The sequence below is a fragment of the Aulostomus chinensis genome, chromosome 20 (genome assembly GCF_037954235.1).
Source record: "Aulostomus chinensis isolate RoL2024-O1b breed Wild chromosome 20, RoL_Achi_v1.0, whole genome shotgun sequence".
In the NCBI taxonomy this organism is placed as follows: domain Eukaryota; kingdom Metazoa; phylum Chordata; class Actinopteri; order Syngnathiformes; family Aulostomidae; genus Aulostomus; species Aulostomus chinensis.
In genome coordinates, this window is record NC_141339.1 from 5,930,955 (window position 1) to 5,958,126 (window position 27,172).

General features: G+C 40.3%; 1 protein-coding gene across 1 annotated transcript in view; it reads left to right on the plus strand.

The window, feature by feature from the left end:
- The first annotated feature begins 540 nt into the window (after positions 1-540).
- htr1e (5-hydroxytryptamine receptor 1E) overlaps positions 541-27,172 on the plus strand; it is a 37,390-nt gene continuing 10,758 nt past the window's right edge. The window contains exon 1 of the mRNA XM_086190499.1: positions 541-853. The gene's annotated coding sequence lies outside the window, so the exon portion shown is untranslated. The remainder of the gene's footprint in view (positions 854-27,172) is intronic.

A 27,172-nucleotide genomic window follows, 5' to 3' on the forward strand; every position in this document is an offset into this window, starting at 1 on the left:
AGAGGGAGAGAGAGAGAGAAATAATTAAATATATAATGATACATAATCATATACATATATGTGTATATATATGTGTGTCTGTATATATATATATATATATATATATATATATATATATACACATATATATATATATATATATATATATATATATATATATATATATATATGTCCCAAAATAACTACATTTAGGAAGAAACAAATATCTTGTGGCCTGTTTCTCTCTCCCTGTCTCTCTCTCTCTCTCTCTGTCTACCCAGATACAAAATAGATGCTAATGATGTGAATTCTATTCTTCTCCGCTGTCCCTAAAGGAAATAGATAAAAAGATAACAAGTATATATATATTTTTAATTTTTACTTATCCATTCATTTTTATTAGGTTAACCATGTGTCGTCGTCCCCCTGCGGTCTGAGCCCTGAATGTTTTCAATGTCTAGCTCCGCCCCTGCTTTATATCACCTTGAGGACTTGCGAAGTCAATAGTGTGCAGAGGAATATTACCATTACAACATTTCCTGTCGCACGTGAAAGCATCAGCCGAGTCAGTCGACAGCCTTGGCTCGAGCAAGAACGAGCATCTGCGGTGAGCGATGCTGTCAAACTGGCCCGTGAAGTTCCCAGCTGCTTCCACTCCTCGGGCAGGTGAACGACAGATGCGCGTCCATGTGTGTGAAGCCGATGATTTCCATGTTGATGTGTAACGGGCTCGAGGAAACGTTGAAGCTTTGTGCAACACGGGAGCGCAAAACACATCACAACTATTTTTTATTATTATTATTTTTATTTTTGCTTCATACTCCAAACACGCGGGATTGGAGAAGAATATGAGGGAAGGCGTGTGGATATAATGGTAAGTGGATAAACGTGGGGCTGGTGTGTGGGGTTAGATGCTCTGCAGTGGTGGGATGCGTTTGCATGGCCACAGGTGCCCTCCCTGCGGTCAGCATTATAGAGGCAGCTGTTGTGACGCTACATCATCTCAGCTAATATCCTGGATATGATCAGTGTACTGAAGCAGCAGCCTGGAGTTTATAAATCTGCTTTTGTGTTAAATAGTTGATAAGTGGAAAACTGATATTGAATGATTCCAGCCAGAATCTTAGAAACCTCTGATAAAATAACTGATGTCATGAGTACACACACACACACACACACACACACACACACACACACACACACACACACACACACACACACACACACACACACAAAGAGACACACTTTAGAAGGGAGAATTTGTGAACAAAGAACAGATTTCCTTCCTCCAGAATGGAGGGACATGCAACAGATGCGAGTAAAGGAGTAAATCATTGATGTGAAGCAGTGGGAATAAATTAAACATACACAACCCCTTCTCACCATGGAGACCAGGAAAGAGAACAGATAACATACACAATAGCACACAGAGGGGAGAGAACCATACTGTATACAAGAGGGATGCAGGATGGGAGGGAGGAAGGGGTCCTCAGATGGAGACAAAGTCCAGAGAAGTCTTAAAGGAAGAAAAAAACCATGAGGAAGCACACAGCTCGGACACTGGTTTTGGGATTTTAACTGGGAGGTCTGGGCTTCTATTATTTGTTTATTAAATTAGAGCTGTTCATAAATAACTGTTTAACCAATAACAAGAAAAAGATACCCGTATTGTTGCCTGTTGGCTGTGATGATCATTAACTGTCAGGTAGCAGAAGAGAAGTTCTTTTTTAAAAGCACTCTCTATGCTGGGGGATTCAAAGTGTGTTCGCACTGTTAATCTGATTTTACATATGTGCAGGCTTGGACTGATTGTTTGGAAAATGCAAGGTAAACCTGCCTGGTTAGTGGCCACAAGACCACCAACACCACCTATGTTTGAAACTTACTTGATGCTGGAGCAGTTCATCATATTACACCATCCCAAAACTATGGACAACCAAATATGATACAAGTGCAGTGTGAACAAATGTCATCACCTCCCCTTCCCTCTCTAGTGGCTCCTTCCCTGTCAGAGGTCATACACAAGATAAACAAAATCACTGCAGTTAAAGTGATACTCTCATCAAAAAATGTTTGTCTTTCAAGTTCTTAAGTGCTACCATGAAAGAATGCACGATAGGGAGAGTTGGTTGTTTTTAATGTAAAATCAAAGTTTTATTACAGGGCATATATAATGGAGAGTTTGTAAGTGGATGTTTTGGGGCAGTTTTACTGTTGTTAACAGCTGGTCATTATGAGGCGCCATTAGCTTCAATCTAATATGGCTGGCTTTTTCTGAATTCTGGATTGAAAAGGATGTGACGCAGCAGAGAATAAATGTCGTCCCGACAGGGCAAAACACATTTTCTGGGTGACGTATCATTCTAAGAGCGTGAGAGAGTAAACCAGAACCCACAATTCACTCCATTAATACATTCACTTGGTGAATAGGGTCTGGCCATGTTCAGTTAGGGGTTGTTTCCCGAATTTGAATCCAAGTAGGTGTGGTAATGTGTTAAACGTGAAGCTATTGGAGCAGCCTCACACTATTCACCACTGACGCCACCAACCACCAAATGTGCAAGCTGGTGAATTCAACTTTTCCCAAACCTCGTAAACCAAACACATTATTAGGTTTGATTAGTAGTAGATTTGATTAGTAGTTATGGGCATTTTTCTCATTCTGGCTTTACTATCTGTATATTTCCTAGTTTCAACAACTGCCTGTATCGCTTCATCTGACTGTAACATGGCCACCATGAGTGAACTGCTGCTGACAAGCTGACCCTTTCACTTCTACATGATCGGACTAAACCACTCCCACTGGTTACTGATTTGTTCAACCACAAATTTGGCTTGTGCAATCCTGAAGATGACCCATCAGCAAAAGCTTAGCTGAGCAGAGGGACGATGGAGCCAGCCGAGTTTCCTGTATACCCGTAGTGTGTACTTTCCCCGTTGAGATGCATGTGTGCAGGTTTGAGTGTGGTCTTGTGCTGCACTCACATGAAGTATGGTAGATGGAGTTGACAGCAGATTTGTGACACCTCCTCATGCCATGGGGGGGAAAAAAGTCTTAACAATCACATGACAGCAAAAGCGCAATTCACATGACAATATTTTTTCATTGAGATGTATCAAAAATGATTAAAATGGATCAAATAAAATTGCTCTGTGGCTCTATTACCTCCAAAATTTAAGGAATGTTACATTTTCTCCCAAGTCTGTGAAAACAGAACTGCACTTGCTTTGGCCTGATTGTTGGTGTTGTTGCACCAAAATGATTGGCTACTTGTCTCCTAGTGTTGGAGCTATGCGACATGTGGTTGTAAATTCCTCTGTGGCAGCAATTTCATTTGTCTTTGCTTGCTCTCTCTGTTGTCCTGACTAATTTTATGATCCTGCTCTTTCAATATCAGGTTTGCTGTCTATCAGCTACCTGACTTCATGTGAATGGAACTACAGTCAATATTCTGTCATAAAAAAAATCCAATAATATAAAAAAAATAAAATAAAATTGCGTAATTGACCAGACTATTTGTTGTACTCTTAGTCCTGTTTAGAACTTTTTTGCTGTTGGGTGCCAGTTGGCGACTACCTTCCTCATTTTCTGATATATATATATGTGTGTGTGTGTGTGTGTGTGTGTGTGTGTGTGTGTGTGTGTGTGTGTGTGTGTGTGTGTGTGTGTGTGTGTGTGTGAGAGAGAGAGAGAGAGAGAGAGAGAGGGAGAATATCCTGTTGGTAGTGCTGATAGTTAGGAGGTAGCACCTCAAATTGTCCTATTTGCATCAGGGGTACTTTGACTTTAAATTTCGATTCCAAAATTTGTGATTTGAACTTAATGTATTCCATCCATTTTCTACTGCCTATCCTGTTAAATGTCGAGAGGCAGGGTTCACCCTAGACGGGTCGCCAGTCCATCGCAGGTCAACAAATATAGACAGACAACCTTTCACACTCACAGTCATACCTATGGTCAGTTTAGAGTCTCCAATTAGCCTCGTCCCTTCTTCATGTCTTTGAACTGTGGGAGGAACCAGAGTAACTGGTGAGAACCCACGCAGGCACAGGGAGAACATGCAGACTCCACACAGAAAGATCCCATGCTTGAGCCAGGGCTCGAACCCGGAACCCTCCTCCTGTGAGGTGGCAGTGCTAACCATTGCACCACCATGCCGCCAACTTAATGTATTGACTTTCCTTTTCCAAGAATAAATCATATGATTAAGTTTGACAGCTTCTTCCTGCTGTAGTTCTGGCATGGATAATGACCAGATGACTGAGCATGAGTAGTGTAGAGTAGAGCATCACTCCCAGATCCCTTCATAGCAAACATTACACACAGTAATCCCTGTGTCTCTCTGTAACAGCAGCTTTGACTAAACTCTAAACTTGTGCAATCAATTCAAAAGAAGAAAATGGCTCCTTATGGTCAAGGGCAGTGGTTCTCAAACTTTTGTAAACAATTACTAACAGCTGCTACTACTGAGGATACAATAAAAACATCCACTTTTTGCCAATTACTGATACATATAGTGATGCACTGATCATGAATGAAACACATTGAATTATCCTAAAAATACATTAAAATAGCTAGCTGGGCATTGTCTTTTATATTAGTGTGTTCATCTAGTGTGATGGAGAAATCAGCAGCCCAGCAGACACCTAGAATCTCAGTTGATCACCTTAAATGACAGTACACACACAGTACACACTGACTACAGGCTCCTATTCAAGATGCAGTGTGTTCTGTCAGGGTCTGGTGCTGGCAGGGCCACACAGTACTGTCCGAGCACTGCTGAAATGTGCACGCGCAATCACATGCTTCAGAAAGTGTCTTACAGTAAATTGGAGGAAAGCGCTGGCGTTGGTTATTCTGTGGAGGTGAGCAGCAAACAGAACATGTGTTTTTTTTTATCCTCAGGAAAACAAATTGAATGGGGATGTTTCAGCTTGTCCAGGAGCTACGATTTCATGAGAATCACTTCCTGGGTTATTTCACTCTGAACACTGCCAGGATCATCCCCATCGTTGTGACCTGGGATTCCCTTCTGCCAGGTTACCTGCTAATGAGCTATTGGTGTAGCACATGATTGAATTGTAGACCTGGACTGCTTCAGTGCATCAGGCTTTCTTGTAGCCCTGAGCGTTTGGTTAAAAGGTACTTTCTGAGGTGCGCTGGTTTCATTGTTTCACTGATGAGATCTTGATCACACACTGTGCACTTGGGCCCTGGGTCTTTCTCAGTCCAACTGAATCCAAGTTAGAGATAACTTGAGTCATAGGTCCTTACCGTGTAGCATCGTTTGTCGCTAACCTTAGCAGGAACAGGTGCATTGTGGTCTGCATTTAAGTCGTGAATAAGCAAGCAGTCTGACCCAAACATATTACAAGAAAGACAAAACTTAATGTAAATTACATTCACAGTTGATGTATTTTCAGTCAAAACTTTTACTGTTTTGATGGTATTTGTTTTTAAATGTTTTTGACTTGTTTCATTTTCAAAAAAATATTTCTGGAATTCCTCCACTTACCACTTGAGGGAGCTCACATACCTTAAAACAGTTTAAGAATCAGTGGTCTCAGGGAGTATTGAGTTGGCTCTATCTGTTTCTGGTCCAGGTGGCTGACCGAAAGTACCGGATAAATTGTATCTTTGTAGGTGCGGATTGTGATCGTTGCCACAGCTTTCATGCAATGAAGCTGCACCTGGTGGAAATTCGGGGTTGTGGTTTATCATATGCCTGTTGCGATGCACAAGTGCAAGTGATATTGCTCCCTTGAACCAACATGGTCATCACTTAGTCACATTTCATTGTTTTACTAGTAAATGTTGGTTACTTGCACTCATCTGCACACTGATGGGATACATCATGATACATCAGTGTGCACCTGACCTTTAAAGGGACTGGGCGATGACAGTGGTTAGTTACATTTGGGATGTTAGCTGGGCTTCACATCCAGATTACTCATCATTTAACTGATTGGAAAGAATTGGACGCTTGAGCTAAATAGACACATGCAATTTGGAACACTAACTAGGGTCACAGCAACCTCAGACACAGGATTGAATGGTAGTGTAGCACCCCTCTCATGCATGGTCAAGGTTCAGAGTTACAGTCAGCAGTCATCCACCTGATAAGTACTGGGCTCCATTTTTTCTTTATTGTGTATTGTGTTGGTGTATTGTAACATTAGAGCAGCTGCTTTCAGTTCTAAACATTAGTGCAGTGATGTCCCAGCAGCAAATTCATCTTATTGTATAACATAACCTTGGACATTTTGGCTGACCTTAATATTGCCTGTGTGCTTTGACGCGTGTTTGAATGAATGTCACCTACATTTAAGCCAGTCATGCTGCTGCTATCCCCTCGTTTGTGTTGGCGGCTCTTTGTGTCATACATCCTCAAGCTGTTCACACTACACACACACACACACACACACACACACACACAAACACACACACACACACACACACACACACACACACATATACACGCACATACAGATAAAGAGAGCAGAGACAGGTGAAGATTATGTTACCGGAGGCTAAAAAGTATTTTAAAATGATTTTCTTATTGCAGCCAGATTGTGTAAAAGAATAAGTCTGACTGACAAAGCAGCTCCATTGTGTGAACAGATTGGTTTGAACCAGTAAGTCACCATGTTAAAAAACATAGGCAGTGAGAAATGGCAGTGCAATGGAAAGCTCATTTACAAATGTCCCATCCCGTATTCTGAAGTGGGAGGGAAATTTCAGAAATGCCTTTGCTCAACATGATATATGATAAAATATATGGTCTTTCAAGATTGTTGAGAAAACAGTATTTAAAGAAATGCTGCAAATTTCCACAGGTAGTACAAATTACCAAAGAAAACAACATATATTTCTCAAACTAACACTCACTAAGATGATATTCTGAAGGGGATCAGGTGTGTCTGGATACTTTATAAAAAAAGGAATTATTCATTGTAAGTGCACATGTGACATTTTGGATATATGTCACATATATAATGATATGATGATATCAGTGGCATTAAAAAAAAGTATTTTGTTGAAAATGATTTTTATCACAATTAATCATCCAACAAAACCTACTGATCATGACAGGTGTAGTTACAAACTTGATGAAAGTTTGACACATAAGAGGAAAAATAGGCTTAAAGGGAAAAGGAGATTCCCATCTGATTAGCTAAGTTTGTTTCACGTACAAAACACACATATGATTCATTAACGAAGTGTAATGCCTTGCGGTGGTTATGATGCTTTGTTAAACCCTTGAATGAAGAGAATGGAGAAGCCTCGTGTGTTTTCGACCGTCTGCTATAATTGATTTAAGTAGCGATCGTATTAATTTGTAGAGGTTGTGTTAACTACCCTTTGATGAACACCATTCGTTCTTCTGACTGTTAACTGCAGGGATCAAGGTTTTGTGTGTGTGTGTGTGTGTGTGTGTGTGTGTGTGTGTGTGTGTGTGTGTGTATATGAACACAATGTGCAGTAAGTCTTGGTTGCTTGCTTTTTGTAATGATGGGCAACTCCTTTATTCAATCACATTTTTAGCTTCGAGTAATTACAAAAACAAGACAATCAAGATGGAACAATGATTGTCTCATTCCGCTTTACAGTGAAAAGCAAATGAAAAATCATCACAACTACCTGAAGCCTTGATGTCCAAAAATATTATGGGGTTTCGCGGAAAACTGCTGCAAACAGTTTGATTTAATTCTTTCATGAAGTTCCTTGTTTTATAGCCTACTATTGGTGCTTTCAATCTAAATTGTTGAAGTTTTTATTGTTGGGAGTGTAAGATCGGCTGCACGGTGGTGCAGTGGTTAGCACTATGGCCTCACAGCAAGAAGGTTCCCGGCTCGGGCGCAAGATCTTTCTGTGTGGAGTCTCCATGTTCTCCCTGTGCCTGCGTGGGTTCTCTCCGGGTACTCCGGCTTCCTCCCACCGTCCAAAGACATGCAATTTGGGCACTAGGCTAATTGGATTCTCTAAATTGACCGTAGGTATGAATGTGAGTGTGAATGGTTGTTCGTCTCTATGTGTTGGCCTTGCGATGGACTGGCGACCTGTCTAGGGTGTACCCCGCCTCTCCGGCCCCCCCCCCCCGCGACCCTTAATAGAAAGGAATAAGCGGAAGACGATGATGGATGGATGGATGGAGTGTAAGATCAGGGTAGTCAGCTCCAGAAATGCAATATCAACAGTGAGTTACAAAAAGCGGGTTGCACCAAGTCTGCCATATATGGGTATTGATGTAGTTGCCCTGTTGACTGCTATAAGCCTGTTGTCAAATAAAATGGCAGTGAAAAATATTCATTGGTTGATGTCAAACAAGTTTGTTTTTTTCTTTGAATTTGTGTTCAAAGATAATGTAGGAGGGCAGGTGGAAGAGTAAAAACAGTGCTGTTGATGCTTTTTAAAATTTCGACCTCTTTATGTTTGTGGCAATAAAGGGGAATCAATAACAGCAAAAGCAAAATTTATGTAAAAAAAACAATAAAACATGCAGATGCCAACACATAGCTAACCTGATGTTTTTTTCAATTATCATTTTTATTATTTATGCTGAACCGCAAAGCCCTTGTTGACCTTCACAACTCCAGGAGTAAATACTGTTGCTTCTAAGAATTTAAAAAAAAAAAGTGAGAATATTTTGAGTATTACACAAACTCTTCTTTCCCGACTATTCATAAAACTCTCATTGATTTCAAACTGACCTCAGACAGTTCAACGTAGCATGTCATGAATGGAGGGGCACCTTTATTCATACACTGGGAAAGAAAAAAGTGCAGTAAAAAAACAATGACAAATACATGTGAATGCTACATTTGCATACAAAGACGTACACATTTATATTTACGAGGCAAGATCTTTTAAATGTATACTGTATTGCTTATAGAAAAGCACCTTACAAAGAGGTTTATTAAGTGTATGTCTTTTAAACTAAAAGAAAGTGAGCCTTCAGTTTACGCTTTATGTGAAAATTACACTTCAGTAGCCTTGGTTTAAGTAAAAAGTAAAGAGCCAGTATATTTTACTTACACACTTCATCTTACATGATGTTAGGAGTGGAATTGGGAAAATAGTTGATTAATTTTGATTGATTACTTGTAGAAAAAATAATGCATTATAAAAATGGATATAGTTACTCATAGATTTGCTTGATCCTTGATCCCATTCATGGATTTTACTTGTAAATGGAGAGTTGTGAGTAACCTGTGGACGACAGTGGTATGTCTTCTTTCTAGTCTGCTCCAAAATAAAGGAGAAAGAAGACACGCTTTTGTAAAACGATGATGGAAGTAGAGATGTTCTCTTTGCGTATTCCCCAGAAGATGTTGCTGTAGCCATGAGAAAATAGTAATAATACAGACAAGGAAACAATGCATTAGCACCTGGTGTTTACCTCTGCAGCCCCCGTCTGTCTGTCTATCCACATGAAGACTCATTAGACCTCTCACGAATCTTAACAAGTGCTTGAAAATACAATAAAATGGGCAAAGGGAAGTTGGCTATTGATGGATAAGCAAGTGAAACATATCCTGCTGTTTCATCCACCTGCAGGCCTCAGCCTTGCAGCCAGGAGTCTTTGCGATCGAGGACAACCAATCAATAGGTTACTTTTCCAGGCACTTAGCATATCACTGGAGACAGACAAGCATGCTGACTTCCTCCTCAGCAGCTCAGCAACTCCCCCCTTGAGTTCATTGAATGTACTTTTTCCTCAGCTCATTCAATTGTGTGCAAAGTCAGAAAACAACAAATCAACAATGTGAATTAAACAGCAGGGCTACTGTTTTGTGTCACAGCTCCTACGCCACAGTAAACCTCATTATAATACTGGCAAGAAGCAACAGAGGAAGTTCATCAATGTCTATAATTCCAGGAATTAAAGTCACGGTTCAAAGATGAAATATCGTTGCTGTATAGTTGGACTCATTTGTGTCATGAATTACTGGATCTGAGGCAGTTTCAATCAAATGCTTACTGTCAGAGCTACGATACATCGGAACTGTGTATCCTGAGGGTTGTCAGTGGTTTGGTAACAGCTGAATGGAGTAGGAGCATCATTCAAACTTCCACTAAATTATGGAAAAAGAGGACTTTATATTGCTGATGTCACCGGAACTTGTCTCAATCCAGGATTTTTATTATTGCGTGCAGTCCTTCTGTATGTTGTCAGAATTGGAACTGGGTACATTTCACCATCAGATCAATTAGGTTTTTGTTTCCCCCTGGTTAATTAGATGATACAGTAATATAAAATTAAGACACAAAAGTAAGCCCAAATTTTTATTCATATTTGCATGAGGCAGCATGGTGGTGCAGTGGTTAGGATCAGGATCTTTTCTGTGTGGAGTCTGCATGTTCTCCCTGTGCCTGCGTGGGTTCTCTCAGGTACTCCGGCTTCCTCCCTCAGTCCAAAGACATTAAGAGGGGACGAGGCTGATTGGATACTCTAAATTGACCGTAGGTATGAAAGTGAGTGTGAATGGTTGTCTGTCTATATGTGTTAGCCCTATTAGCCAGCCAGAAGGCTGCTAGGATAGGCTGCACCCCCACGACCCTTAACAGGATAAGCGGAAGAACAGGCACAGGGAGAACATGCAAACTCCACACAGAAAGATCTTGTTTTCTAGCGGGGGATCGAACCCAGAACCTTCTTGCTGTGAGGCAACAGTGCTAACCACTGCACCACCGTGCTGCCTGTAGGTATGTATGTTTTAGATATTACCTGAAATAGAGCAACATTAGCAGAGTCTCTTTAATTTCTTTCCTGAAGCCACAGGTTTTATGAATAATGGTCATTAGTTTTAAACCCCCACTTTAAAATATCACACAGCAGAAACCCATTCTCAGCTCAGAACAACCCCTACATGTCCTTGCCAGTTTACTACCTCAAAACATATTTTGAAATCCTTTTTCCAAAAGGGCAAAAAGTACCTCAACTCAGCATTAAAACTTTTTTGCAATACCCACCTCTAAATCATTTCCTTGGGCCACATTTGACCCATCATTCACATCCAAATGTGGGCTACATCTTTTCTGTTTATATGTCCTGCATCCATGCCAAAGGACATTTGCTATCAGTGAAGCAGAGACATGGCTGTGAACTGACAAATGACAGCCCCTGCCTTCAGGGACTCTGCTCACCACTTTTTTTTTCTTCTTGGCGCTTAACTGAGCTCTCCAATATTCAGCAACAGCTGTGTCTTTGATCATTTCTATCTCTGGGTCTTTGTGGTGTCTGACAGGGGCTTTCAAACAGTAATGGACAGTTTTAATCAAGCTTGAAAGTCTTTAAATTTTCATTTTGCTGGAAAATTAGTCATAGGTCATAGTAAAATAAGGCAACGTTAACTGCCCTCTTTGTCTGGCAATGGTCTGTTGTGTACAATGAGGTTCACCCCAGGCTGCACCACCCTCTGGCTGCCGTATGCTTGAATTGAACTTGTTCGTTCAAAGTCTTGGCTGGTCATGAAGAACTTTTGGCTGTGAGGTGAAACAGTAAAACTAAAACAAACTGCAACAGTCCGGTTGACTATGACACAGCATCTTCCATGACCTGGATGACCGTGAACCTAAATCTGATCAGTTTTACCCATCTGCATGACAGCTAGCAGGTCACTTAGCTAAGGACTTCCATGCATTCATGACATCAAACATGGCACCCCAGGAATACAACAAACGCAAACTCATCTACTGGGACAATCAGTAAATTATTGCTGAAATGATAAATGTTACAGCCAGCAGGGTGCTGCTTCTAATGCCAACTAATTCTTTTTTTTTTTGTACTGACAGTCAAGGCCAGCAAGGGCAGGGAGGGGAGATTTATGTTTCTCAGCTGTAAAAACCCCTCAACAAAGCTATGTCCTTGTGCTGTTTGTTATTACTGCTGTTATTCTTACAAGAAAGAGGGATTTGGTGCTGCCTGGTGCATCACACAAATCACACAAAAAGAGAGATTTGTTCCTGTTACAGCACATTTGGGGAAACAAAAAAAAAGACTTGGGGTCTAATGAAAAAGAATCCATGTATTTATTGTGAAAACTGACAGTTATCACTGCTGAGATGGATCTATGCTTTGACCCTCCATCACAGTGCAAACTACATTCTGAAAGCCACTGTCAGTCACTGTTGTAGTGACAATTTGAATGTGTGACATAAACCTCTGGCTGAATATCTCACCAGCATCCTCATCCCCAGACAACAATATGACGGACAAGGAGACAAATATGGAAGTATACTGTTGGATAACCTCTTCCTCACAGAAAATGTTTCAAAGAATTAAATTTGTACTGTTCATAGAACAGAGGTTTTCGAAGTGTGAGGCAGCCTCCCCAAGTGGGTCTACAGACAGTTTCAGGGGAGGCTAAGAGAATGGAGGGGAAAGAGTAAGACAGCCTAAAAGAAAGTGATTTGGTTAAAGATATGAGTAAGAGATACAGCACTTTTGGGGGTCATATTCATTTTCTCCAGTGGGCAGAAACGATGAATTACTTAGGAAAGACTGGTTTCATGTATTTGGGGTATTCTAACATAGTAATGGAACTAGCTTGGCTAAATAGTTGATTGTCTATGAGATTAAAATATAATAATGATCGTGTATAGGCCTCTTAAAACAAAACCATAAGTAATTTAAGGGTAAGGGGAACACCTTTTTCAGGATTTGTCTAAGGGGAACCCCATACCTCAGATTATGAAAACACCTGATGTAGAGCATGCAAAAACAAGGGAAAGGAGAAAGGAGAAACCTAAGGAAACCTAAGGATGTTTGCTAAGGATGAATAATGTGCTCATATGAACAAATGAAGTCTGAAAGATTTAAAAATAACATCCTGTCCTGATAGTGGCGATTCTCCAAGCACCAGCTGAAATACTCATAAACGAGGAAGCCAAATGTCAGTAAGTCCACTGCAATTCATGATCTACACTTTCAAATTACATTTACTTGTCATGGCTCAGGGGTAGAGTGGCCATTCAGCAACCAATCCGCATTTCCTCTGGTGACCATCTTGAAGTTTGGGCAAGATACTTAACCCCTACTTTCTTCTGATGAGTAGGTTGGCACCTTGCATGGTAGCCTCCACCATCAGTTTGTGTGTGTGTGTGTGTGTGTGTGTGTGTGTGTGTGTGTGTGTGTGTGTGTGTGTGTGTGTGTGTGTGTGTGTGTGTGTGTGTGAATGGGTGAGCGAGGCACTTTAAGGTAGAAATGCCCAAATTAAAAATGAGTCCATTTATATCAAAGATGATAAGACTCAACCATGTCACCGGTGCCCACACCTTGGGTGGGGTCACCAAAAGGGCGTTTCTGTGAGGAGTTTGCATGCTCTCCCTGTATCCCCAGGGGGTTCCTATGCAGGAACCCCTCACAAAAAAAGGCAACAATCCTGGTCACTATAGCACCTCCTCTGATCAATCGCCTGATGGGAGGGGAAAAGAATCGGAGGGATTAACATGATCCTCCCACATGCTACGTCCTGCCGGTGACAGTTCTCCTTGTCTTGTGACAAGAAGCGGTATGCTAACGGACCATGTATAGGGGGACGCATGAGTCCAGTTCTGGGCTTTCGCTAGTGTGGCAGAGATAGGTAGTGCTTGTAAGGTGCATGTAGTGGCCAACTAAAGAGTTACAAACAAAAAAATCAGGGATAAAAGATGATAAGACCAAAAACAATGCTTCACAACACATACAGACGCCAAGTTCTTTGCTTTAACCTGTGTTGGAAGATACAGTTCAATAAATAAATGCCTGCCAGAATATTTGTTATGGGCTGTGTTTGTATTATGTTTGTATTGCACATGACTCCAGGACATTCAGTCATGTAATAACAATGTTGACGATGAAATCCTATTAGACAACTACATAGAACTGCCTCCATAGCAAGTAGGTAGTTTATTATTTCACAGTGGTTTGTACCTGAGGTGAATCACTTCATCCAATTTCTGGCCAAGGAGAGAACAGAATTTTTTTTTACAACTGTGAGCTGCTGTTAAAATTTTATGTGAACATCAGTTAATCAAGGGATACAAAGGTATATTTTCAGCCCCTGAAGAGATGCATGTGTAAATATAATATATACCCTGTTTATGATATGATAGAATAGCTTCGGATGGAAACTTGAGGTAGTGTGTGCAGTCTGTAGAATGAAAGGGTTCCCTCTCTGCGGAGCAATAATGTTTTCTCGAAAGCAAATTGACATTTTTGCAGGGTGAATTTGTACAATTTATCCCTTCCACAGCATCTTCTCAAAATAATATAGTAGTGCATCATAAAAGCATTACAAGAGTCTCCTTTTAGAAAGAGTGTTTCTCTATGTGATTTACAATTGAAGAGTTGTATCCTCCAGTGATCCATCATCGTGTGAGTTTGTTCTTTCTATGAGAGACATGGATTCAGACTTGCTTGCCAGAACATCTAATTGGATCTAAAATGAGAACAGAGCTGTACGTGACCTGTCCTTTCATCAATCTGTCATTTCAATACACCGTGTGTGGTCATGTTAATTGACAGCACAGTGTCTGGTCAAATCTTCTCATTCTGTTGTCCTGCTCTGCATTTATTTCTCCCCTTTGCTTCACTTGTATGTTTAGTTGGGTCACTGCAGAGCAGCATGACAGTCAGCATTTCAAAAGGGGAATCACAACATGTAGGGCAGGATACACCGTCTGTGCGGGGGACAAATTACGGTCGTAAATTGCAGACATGACAGAATGTTGGCAGTTTTATGATGCCTCAAAATCACCTCTGCAATCTCTTCCCTGGAAAGGTCATCAGTTTTCCAGGTGAGATGACGGCTGAGTAATGGCCCTCAGAGTCGGGCCTGAGGCCTGGCTGTCTCCTCTTCAAATGATTTAGGGGAGAGGACCTTCAAATATCACTCAGAATTTACCATTGTTGTAAAAGCCAGCATGTTATCAGAGCTGGAATTACGGACTCAGCAGCATCTTTATGATTGCATGACTACGGAGAGACATTTGACATTATCGAGACACTTAGCTGATTAAAGTGTGCCACTGTCTGTCTGTCTTGTTGAAATCATCCATCCATCCATCCTTTTTCAACACAGCTTACCAGTTTAGGGTTGCGTGGGGGGTGGGGGGGGGTGCTTGAGCCTATTCCAGTTGACATTGGGTGAGAGGCGGGGTACACTCTGAATGGGTCATCAGTCGGCCGCAGGGTCATCAGGAGCAATTATGGTTTCAGTATCTTGCTCAGGGATACCTTGACATGATCACCGTGGGAGGTGATCGAACCAGTGACCCTTTTAGTAGCCAGATAGCACACATTGGTTCTAATTAGGGCCGGAGCTGATCAATACCATGATTCCTGCAGAGAAATTGGACTTGAGAATTACAATTTTTTACCCTTTAACCACTGACAAAACCCAGATTTTAGTGACATTTTTGTCCAGGGCGGAAGACCCATTATGGCCACTTTGACTGCCTCCGTGATGTTTCAGGGAGATGCCTTCCTCGAGTCTCACCTAAGGAGGGTGTGTCCATCAGGTTTAAAAGTCCTCTCCCTCTGCTGAAACAGCACAAGTGTGTGACTGACTCAGTGGACAGCCAGACTCTCTGGGGCCTCCTCCTTCTTCACAAAATCCAGAAGACCCACTTCTTCAGTTTGACAGCTTCCTTCACTGCTGGTGTGCAACCGGATGACACCGGCTTTATGACCACAATTTCAAACTTTTACTTTCCTTGTTCCTGACCTCCCTTTCATAAATAGTCCTAGGAAGATGGGAGACAAATAAAGGGCCTCATAAAACATACTATGAACATAAAAAGTCTACTGATATTGGCTTTGTGAAATTATTGACAATAACTTGATATGGGATTGAAATCCCACAGGACTACACAATTGTAGGTGCAGGGGATATATTTACTCTTATGTGGGTGAAAGTAGGCAGTCAGCATGAACACGCTTGGGAGTGCAGGATGAAATATGAAATGGTATTTTTAGAATTAATCACACATATGAATGGAAAATCCCACTGTAAACCTTGTACTGTTTCCAGATGTGACAACTAATATGATTCAAGTTGATATTTTTATTGGGTCCGTCTGTCTCAATCAAGAGATCTCCCTCTCTGTCTCAACATCTTTTTTGGTCTGTGGGAGTAGCACACTGTGCAGATTTCTTTATAGATATCTGTAACTCTGTAATGAACAGGTTCTCTCTGATCAAAATCCTTCTGTATAACTGCTGCTGAGCAGATTGATGTGTGCTAGCCTCTAGCTGGGATCTAGTGCTATAGGAAACTATGAACAGCTGTCAGAAAAAACTGGGTTGAGAAACATTGTATTTGCATCCTTTATTAGTTAGTTAATAACTGCTTCGGGCTCAAAATCCAACTGAAGCTCCATCCATCCATTTATTTTCTGTACCGTTTATCTGTTAAGGGTTGGGGGGCTGGAGCCTGTCGGAGCTGACATTGAGCGAGTCTCATTGGGTGTATAGTTTGGGTGACTTTTTTTGGAATCATGAAATGAAGGGTTGAAGGTGAGACTTCCTTTCCAGTTGTAAGCCTTATCCACCTCTCACTCTTCTTTAGCTCCATCATCTCATCCAAATAATGTTACTACCAGTTACATAAAACCAACATGGCAACTGAAATCCAGAACTTGAGGTTTGAAATTGAGTAACTTCATATTTTGCTCGGTCCATTCTGCTGATTTGTAGTGAATAGGGAGAAGAGTGCATTAACTGTGAGATATAAATCAACTTTTCAGTGTGTCCAGCTGACATAGAGGCATAAAGCTCTGTGCTGCTGCCAGATGAGAAGAAGGCACACATAGCGTATACCATAGGCTAGGCTGAGATTACAAGGAATTTGTCTGAAAGTAATGCCTTGAATTCCCTCAAGAGACAGTGAACGTTTCTACCGTCATCCCGAACAGGCGTCTTCTAAGGTTTCCTCCCCCTCTGCTTGGCCTTGAAGTGACCCCCCCTTTGATCGAGGTTAGTCACGTCATGAACATTGATGCTACATCCACTTAGAACAATGCTTCTCATTTTGATGTATTGGATAACCAGGGGTTCTTGACGGTCCTTTACATGGTCCACATAAAAATAAAAAATCACAATTGTTTTACATTACCAAGAAGTTTACACTATTAATGAATGCAGAATGGTTATTTTGATCCTAGTTTGACTGTGTTCTCTCTACCACATCAAAACGAAGAGGAATTCTGGACAGAAGTATTGTAAGGCTTCGGGTGTTCCTCAAATGGGAGTCTGTGGCTCGAAAGCTGTCAAATTACTAAATCTTTGATTTGATGTGAGTATGACTGGAATTATTTCAAGCACAGATGGTCCTCCTCAGGTACATGATGGAAGTGTGTGATGTAATGACAAGTCATCTGTTGATTAGATAACCAGCCACATTTATAGTATGCCAGGACAATGTTCCCGATCTGTATCCGTCCAGTGTGATCACTAAATATTATATTCCTATTCATATCACATGTCAATAAGTACTACTGCATAGAATTCCTTTTTTATTGAGTAATATTAATTGACTAATGTCTTGCGGCAAAATAATGAGCAAATTGTGTGTATGTGCCTGATAGTAAATATAGAATCACAACATTTGTCTGTCCTTCCTTCAATCAGGGCAGTTGAAATATCCCTTTTCCCAGTCCCCATCATAGGCAGTCATGGATCAGATGTAAGCCACTGCATCCAGGGGTCTCAATGTAACCATTCCATATAAACAAGGTGGACGCCACCTCCAAGGCAAAAGTTGGAAGTTGTTAGGTTTTCCATTATAGAGGTGTGATATGTGCACAGGAAATGAATATAGCAGCTGCACTCGATTTATGAGCAGATTGTCCATTGCACTGTAAATGTAATTTCTGGGAAAAACAAGTTTTAAATGTGTGACTGTTTTATTAGACAGACACGGGGATGGGGGGTGTTTGGAACACAGAGTGAGATGGAGGGGAGGAGAAAACCCACAAGCAACATTATAAATTTGCTTTAGCTGAGCTCTCTGTTCAGCACCTCATCACATTACAAAAGAGAAGCAATCCAACAAGTCTGCGTCTTTCTTCATGCAAGTTGACCTTTCGGGAACTGAGGCTGGGCTCACATCCAGTAGATATTGCAATATCCCACACACTCAAGGTAAGTGGAAACTTGGACTAGCTTGTAGATTTAAATTAAAAGACAGAAGATCAAGATCTGTCCCCTGGGCATCTTGAATGTATGTGCAGAATTTGAATCCATAATATGAATGTTGAAATACAGGTGGAGCAGCTACTATTTGACAGTCTTACATGCATCTGCCAACTGATGTCTTGTGGAGGAATTGAGCCCTTTCTTTGAGAAAAGCATACAACAGCGTAAGGCTGTGTCACTTCATGGCATATTCTCATTATTTAGTTTATAAGGGAGGGCAATCATGCTGCAACATGGAGCGAATTTGGCCCCTTAACACTGTCAAAGCACATATCTGGATGCACCTAATCTAGCATCATTATTTGTTTTAATGAGCAAATATTTCACTGTCTTTACATCAGTAAATTGTAGTCTTGGACGGCTCCAAATTCAGCAGTGTTGAAGAGAGCTAAAAGGAAAGCAGTAACACCTCTGTAATCCCTTGTTTGACTTTGTGTCATCTGGCTAGCACACAGGACTTGAACCTATGCAGGTAGGAAGATAAAACAATTGTATATTCTGCCATAAAACCCTTAGATGCTTTACTGTCTCTCTAGTTCCTGAGGGAGGTGATGTTTGAAATGCAGAGTTAGTGCTGTATGTCTCTGGCCTCAGGATGTATGAAGTCTGGATCCCTGACTGTCACATGGTATTAGCGGTGTCCATGACAGAAAAGAGGTTACTGCCTGGTCTGGGGGAGGGATAGCTCATCTACATTACATCAACTTTGCTTTACTTGATGGTTAACAGTGGTGTTTTCATCCAAACTGATCAAGTGTCAACAGTAGAGTGCAGGTCAACTGCTGTTTTTGCTGGCTGTATTATTCAGATTATATCCAAACTAGCTGCACTGGCATTTGTCATTTGTCATGGTATGCACATGCAAAGACTTTTCTAAACTGTGTAAGCCCGAATCATCTTTTACTTGAATGTAATCTAACAGTTTTTTATTCTAAAATCATTTGAAAAAAGGAATTTCTACTTTCTCTTTTATTCAAATCCTGAGGGTAACATTCATGTTCCATAAACATCCATGTCAGAGGTAAAAGACCCCACAACCTGCCAACTTACACTCCCATCTGTGGGATCAAGGCATGCAGTGACCAGCCACTCTCCACAGCTTGGCTACTTGCTGCATGATGGTGTTGCTCAGCCCTTGTCTTGCTTGTCATGCACCACTATCCCTCATGTTATGTGTGCAGAGGATTATGGATGATCCACTGCTAAGTATTCACCGATGGAATGTTGAAAATCCTTTAAAAATAAGACCCAGTCTCAGTAGATTTTGAAGGATACTTGAAACTGTAATTGGTGGGGCTTGATTACCTATCATCCTATGATTCTTGATAGAAAAAAACCTAATGGTTTGATCCCCTGGTTCCCGCCATGTGGGGATGTCACTGCTGAGCTGGTTGGTACCTACACGACAGCCTCCACTATCTCTGTGTGTATGGATGTGTGAATAGGGCAATACTTTGAATCAATTTGGATAAAAGCTCTCTATGAATGTTTCACCACTAACTTTTAACTGTGTCAATTACTTTGCTACACCACTTTGTCCAGTTCACCATCATATTATTTCCTCTTCCGAAGGTCTTTTCTTCCATTACATACTACCTTCCTCCACTATCTTCTTCTTCGAACATTTCCTTTCCTTCACTAAGCTACGACCTTTTCTTTCTGCTACCTTACTCTACCATAGTAACACCTCTTTTCCTACAATGTCCTCTTCATTATTTTCTTGTTCACTTCAAACCTCAGGAAATCTCACCTGTTGTGTAGACCGCACAAAAACTTAAGATGTCTTTGATGAGTCATTTTATGGATTTGCTTCGGGCTGAAACGATTCCTTGAGTAACTTGAGTAAATTTATTACTAATATTCTGAACTGTACTTTGTTTTCCACATTTGGGTGGTCACTAAAATTCAGTATTAAACAGCTGAATAATTTAAGTCTAGACCATAGATAAGCTTAAATTTAAGTTTTGATATCATTTATTATCACGCGGCAGCAGTGTCAATGCAGTTCTTATATGCACGCACATGCAGTACATGCACACAGAGGAGGTCAGTGCATTTCTCTTCCCCTGTCTGTATCTGATCTGTTGACTTTCTTCATCAGAAGGATGTTTTATAAAGTCACCCTAAAACCCAACTCACATTTATTTTTGTTTTCCATGGATAAATTCACACTCTATCAGTCTTCTCAGCAGAAACCTGCATGTGGAGGAGACTTGTTGTTTATGACAGAGTTTATTAAAACAGTTGAAAGTACCATGATGGTAAATGATATCAACACCAACCAGGTATACTTATAAGATTAAACAACTATATACGGAGGCCTTTACATTAAAGAGGAGAGTCTGTGTCTAACTATCAGACCCTCTCAGAGCAGAGCGAACAGATGAGGGAGGAGAGGAGGGCAGACTGATCACTAATCAGTCACGCATGCCGTCATCCTCGTGGACTGATTAAAAAAATAAAAATGCCAAACATGAGTGTCCACACAAATAAACCCTGTGTGGGTGAAACATTGTAGAGTGCAACATCACGCTGTTCACAGAAAGTCTGCTGTCATTAGTTTGACGGAAAAGAATTCTGTGAAAGATTGTGTGAATTTGATTATTTTGGTAGAGACAACGGGCAGAGATCTTGCGAGAGTTGTAAAATCAAGAGTTGCCTTCTAGACGGACCAAGAAAAAATAGAAAATCGTAGTGTCGGTGTGTTAATGTGGCAGGCTGCCATAAATAAAACACATTTACTGAGCCAAAGAGAGTCACTGAAACACTAATCACTGACCTGTTGTGATGGAAAAAGTAGTCAGATCCTTTACTTAAGTAAAAGCAATACCACAATGTAAAAATACCTAATCACAATTAAAAATCTTTTATGTAATTATTTCCTTTTTTGGGGGAAAAAAAATCAACATTTTTATTGCTTTTCTGCTCTTAAGTGGCTCTTTTATTGGTGTTTTTGGATTAGTAAATACAAGCAAACGTGTAAGAGGAGAGAAAGGTGGCATGTTGGTGAACCAATTTCCTGTAGGACCCCGTCTGTACTTCAGTAAAAAGTAAAGTAAAAACAGTAAAAGTAAAGTAAAAACAGTAATGGATTAATCACCAGTATAATCGATAGATTACTCGATTACTAAAAGAATCGATGGCTGCAGCCCTAGATTTGCCTCAGCTAACGACAGCAGAAGAGTGACATCCTCCTCACTACATTTAACCTTGTCTTCTTAGTGTTCTACAATTCTACATTTCTACAATTTCATTTAGCAGACGCTTTTGTCCAAAGCGACGTACAACACAAGCAAGAATTCAGACTTAAGGAAAAACCCACGGGAAGCGCAAAAGTGCTTCAGTTGTGATTTGGTCACAGGTATTGCCATCTAGTGGCAGAAGAAGTGTCGCCCCCCCCTCCCTTTTTTTTTTTTTTTTTTTTGACAAACATACAACATCACACAACACAGTTAGTGCTACATAGTCACTAAGTGCTGGGTCTTGGACCCTCTGACTTATTCTACCCCACAGGACAAAGAGGAGAAGAGTCAGGTTAAGTGCCTGGGTGCTCTCTGAACAATTGAGTCTTCAATTGTCTCTTAAAAGTAGAAAGGGACTCAGCAGAATGCACAGAGTTGGGTAGTTCGTTCCACCATTTGGGAACAACAGAAGAGAAGAGTCTGGCTAGAGATTTGGAGCAGCGCTGGGCTGGAAGCACCAGGTATCTTTCGCATGCAGAGCGTAGTGGGAGAGAAGGAGAGTAAACTTGGATCAGGGATTCCAGGTAGGCTGGAGCCGTTCTTGTGATTGTTTTGTAAGCCAAGAGAAGTGCCTTGAATTTGATCCTGGCTGCCACTGAAAGCCAGTGAAGAGAAACCAGCAGCGGGGTGACATGTGCCCTTTTGGGCTGGTTGAAGACCAGACGTGCTGCTGCATTCTGGATCATCTGCAGAGGCTTGAATGAGCATGCAGGGAGGCCTGCCAGAAGAGAGTTGCAGTAGTCAATGCGTGAGATGACAAGAGCCTGAACCAGAAAGTGTTCTAACCTGAAGGTGGTGAAGTAGTGGCGAAGAGCAGTGAACGAGTTTTGGGACACAGCTCATGACTTAAACAATGAGTCTTGATAGCAGTGAGACAGCAGGGAGTGCCCTCTTGCTGAGTTGTCCATCAAGAGTCACTTGTGACTCATCTTGGATTCAGCAGATATTTGGCAGAACTGAGAGAACGTAGTGAAAAAAAAGCTAAGTAAATGAAACCAAACCATGACACTTCAGTCTTTGTGGGATTCCTTTCATGAACTCCCTGTTCCCTCTTTTGCTGCATTCGTGATGTTGGAAAGTGAAAATTTCCAAGATGGGAAATTGTTCTTCCAACTTTTTAATGTTTTGCCAATGTAGCTCACTCTCCACAAACTGCAACTAAAATGAACATATTTCACATTGTGTGTGTTTTAAAAATGATATTCAATAATAAAAATTGCTTACCATTACACTGACTTTTGTCCACCATGTTTCTGCATATATGACATCAACCTGGCAACGTGCGATCTCAGCTTTCCAAGCTTGCCCAGCTTTCCAATATGGGGTGAATCATTTGAATTTTCCCAGTTAGAAAGTTTTATTCTGATTAGTCTGACATCACATTAATGTAGCATATTATTTGCAGTTCCCCAGGAAATACTGTACTTCCTCCTTTTTCAAAGATGGGCTAAGATGTTAGTGTTTTTTTATAATTTGTCAAAGTGCACATCTGAAACATGGCATGGTAACAAAAGTCCACACATGGCTAAAATCTGCCTGCTGCAGAGGGATAGAACAGCTGATTGTATTTTTGTGTTTCATTTGGACTCAAGGTTGAACTGATTAGATTTTGGTGGTTAACCTCATTGATCACATTATCATAGGAGGAATTCATCACAAAAACTCACATGGACTCAACGATTGGATTTTGGTGGGCCGAGGCCAAAGGCTATTCTGAATGTACACAACCTATTTTAGCCAAGGTTAAAGGATTCACATGCAAATTATGACACAAAAAATGAATGATGAATTAACCTTTTATATTGCTGACATGAAAGTGGCATCATCATGACCAAAAACAGTTTTCTTAGCCATTACTCAATGCCAGTATCTTGAGGAAATAATGATAAGTTACATTTGGCTAAAGACTATAAAACACCATGTATACAGTGCATACAGTGTACATGCTGATTGGCTCTAGTTTTCAATGATACTGTACATACTAATGAAGAGCTTTGGGCTTGAAACGTCAAGCATAAATTCTTTAAACAGCAGTTCTTTGGTGTGTGGACGTCTCTTTCCCTTCCTCTCTGGCTAGTTTTCAGAAATCAAATCATTGCTGACATACGGTCTTCTGAAATCTGGCTTTTATCTAATGGCCATGAAGAAAGTACGGACAGCTGTCATCATGAGGCTGTTTCATGTCAAACACTATGCGTCTGGTTGAAGAGCACACTAACCTGTCACTATGAACAAAAAAAAATGCTATTTGTTCCACATTTAGGTTGTTTCAGTATTTCCTGGACACCATGGTTTTCATGCTCCTGTCAGTCATAATGTGACCACAGGTGCTTTGGGACAGTAGCTTCACGTGAGTGATGTGCTCAATATAACTGTTAAAGCAGTGCAGTTCTGCCCAGTGGTGCTCACATTGCTGCATAGATGCGTATTATTGGGGGACGCTGGGATTTAAATCTTCCTTCTGCCGGATCTGGTCTGTAACAAACACAGACATTCCACAGGCCTTTCAAAATAGAAAATCAAAATTCCCCCGAGGGGCCAGAGGCAAGGATACTGTGTGTGGTGAATTAGAGTCAAAAATCTATCTTCTGCTTATAATCATTATTTGAACCTATAGCAATTCAGCATAAGATGTTAAGGGCCCTAGAAAATAACAAATACTTTTTCCCAGTTTTGATCCTGTGTTATTTTTTCATTTATCTCTTGATGTATGTCAAATATATGAAATATCTGAGTATTTTTTTTTCAACAGAATCCTCATCTTTTCTCTTTCTGAAGAAAAAAGAATCCTCCGTTTGGGGGAGTGTACAAATTTTGCAACCATTCGAATGTTTCTCACATTTTGATGTTCCTCCCCGATTTATCACGTGACGTATTTTGGCCACCAAATAATTTTTCTTATACTTACCTACATTATGAAATCAGCAGCATTAAGACAATCAAAATGCAGAACATTACAATTTTTGTTTTTTTTTTTACATGGAAATTAATAGAGGGTTAACATGGAGTAACTGCCCCTGCTGGAGCTTTGTACCTTTGTACTGTTTGTAGTTGAATATACTCTGCCACAAACGAGGTGAAATGATTTTTGGGTCACTATCCCAATTTGATACAATCATTCAGATGACATTTGTGTAGTCTGAAGGGGTCCACAATTAAATAATGTATCCACATTTATTAACAAAGAGATAACCAGAAGTTGCCTGTTTGTCCCGTGAAAGTCTTGGGTGATCATGCAGGGGTGTTATAGACATGCAGTGCGACTGGGGAAACAGCGATTGATGTCCGCAACAGGTCCTTCCACTCCTCTCATGTTCCTTCCAAAAAAAAACCCCCAAACATACAGAAACAAATAGCCCTTGTATCACAGGGCCTTTAACGGTGTCTATATGTAGCTGGGTAATAAAGGCAATATTAGAAACCATGTCTGCCTTTATAAAAGTAACACAATAAGCGCTAATGGGTTTTTACTCTCTTGCTTGCATTACCAAGGAGGGTAGGTAATGGATTGAATCCTGGTAGCAGGACACACATCACATTTTGGGGCAGATCCAGGAGTTAGTTTTGACTTTCTTTAACAAAGGAAATATTGAAACCTAAATTTAAAAAAAAAAAAAAGTTCGAACAGCAATGAAAAGCTCCTGAATGTCGAGCTATGGGGAACAATTTGGTATAGAGATAAAACGAAGTATAAAAATAAATCTGTTGAAAAAGAGGTACAAAAAACAATTCATAAACAAGTTATGGAAGAGGAAGTGTGTTAACTATGAGTATGATGGGGGATATAAATAAGAAAAGCATAAAAATGACTACATTAAAACTGATTAGTTTTTGATAGATACTGTACTGACGTTAGATATAGATTTTTTAATATGGATATTTATGAAGAAATGAATAAATGTATAATATATTTGTGCAGATGTTAATGCAGAAAATATTAGTATGACTCATGACAAAAAGGAGTAGGGTAGTAGTAGAAGGGGTAGGAATACAAAAAATGTTTACTTCTTCCTGCTCCTTTTTCGAACGTGTATAAATACTTTATTACAATTTTTCTCTTTGTATACGAATGGCATTGTTTTCTATTTTTATTTTTATATACATGTTCAAAAATTAAAAACAAAACAATAAATGGACCAACATAAAGAATTTAGGCATTGATAGTCTTAATACATAATTAATTGTAGAATTTTGCATGCACACACATACACGCTTGTTAAATAACAAGTTTCTTTCTCCCACACACACTGCATGCTGAGCGTGCTGTGTTGAGCAAACAAAAGCAGTCATAAATAGCTTTTTTGTTGTTTTAATTTGACTTATTTGTGCAGCATCATACAGTCAAGTGTAGCTGCACTGAGATATGATTACCTACCTGCTGTGTCTGCTGTGCCTATGCTCTGCCTGCATCTTGTCTAATGAAGCTAGATTCATTAGCAACATCATGCTCTTCCACTGACTCATTGTCATCCCTGATATCTTGTAGCTAGAGTGGCTGTCTAGGAACCGAAGTGTCATTGGTTCAATCCTCACTTCCCCTGTTGACCATGTCCAAGTAGCCTTCAGCAAGACACTGAGCCCCTAATTGCTCCTGAAGGCCCTGTGACAGACTGGTGACTGTCCAGGGTGTAACCTGCCTCTCGTCCAATGTCAGCTAGGATCGGCTCCAGCTGTCTGCATGTCACTGTATGTACTTAACCAAACTGATTTATAAATAAGATGTTTCACTGGTGATTGCATGTGGAATGAATGTCTCTGCAGCAGAGCAAAATATCTCTCTGGTAGTTTCATACTACAGTTAAACCAGAGAGGATTCTGAAAAGGGGAAAACCCCAAAATTTTCTGATGTACACAAATATTTGTCTTTACCTGCTGAAGACTCATTTTCGTTATTGCATCACTTTTTTTTGTGACTGCAGAAAGCAGAAAGAGCCAGCCACATGTGCTGTATTTAGCTTGAAGCTACTGATAACTGTCAGCTAACTCCAGCAAAACTGTCCAAATATGAATGTTTGTCCAAATATGTCAATTTACAAACTCAAGTGCATCACGCAGTAAGTCCTCTGGTATGCTGTATGCTGTTTAATTCATTGTTAAATCCCGATTACGAGCAATTACTTTACTCAACAGTCACGAAGGTTTACATAAACTGCACATCTCCCAACATTCTGACTCAAAAAATATTTTCTTTGAGACAAAGACTGGCAATACTGACAAAATTTGGCAACATCTCTTCTCTCCATTGGTGCTAAATGCATAAATTTGGGTTTCTCATTTCCAAGCTTCCTGGTAGGCCAGATATCCAGGCAGAGACCTTTTCTTTCACATTCACTGAAATTAAACTTGTTTTAAAAATTCCAAAATTCACAACATTGCCAAATGTGGAAGAGGGATGCTGGGAGAGTCAGCTTCATATACAGCAGGTAAGATAAGTATTAAACCTGTCACTATTTTTCTTATTAAACATATTTCGTTTCTACGTTCTACTGACATGAAAATTTCCCCAGATGTCCGTAACAATCCATGCAACCCACACATACAAAGAAATCAAACCTTAGAGTTCATAAATTAAGTTATGTGTTGAAAAAAATGGAATGACACAAAGAGTAAGTATTGAAAACATGAAGAAATGGAAATACAAAAAGGCACGGAAAGCCAGCAGCCACCAGCTGGAATCTATCGGTAATTAGAAAGAAATCCTGCCCCTTGTCAGTGCAAATTATTACAGTATCAACTGGTTCAGTTCCAACTGATGACCTATAAATGGTG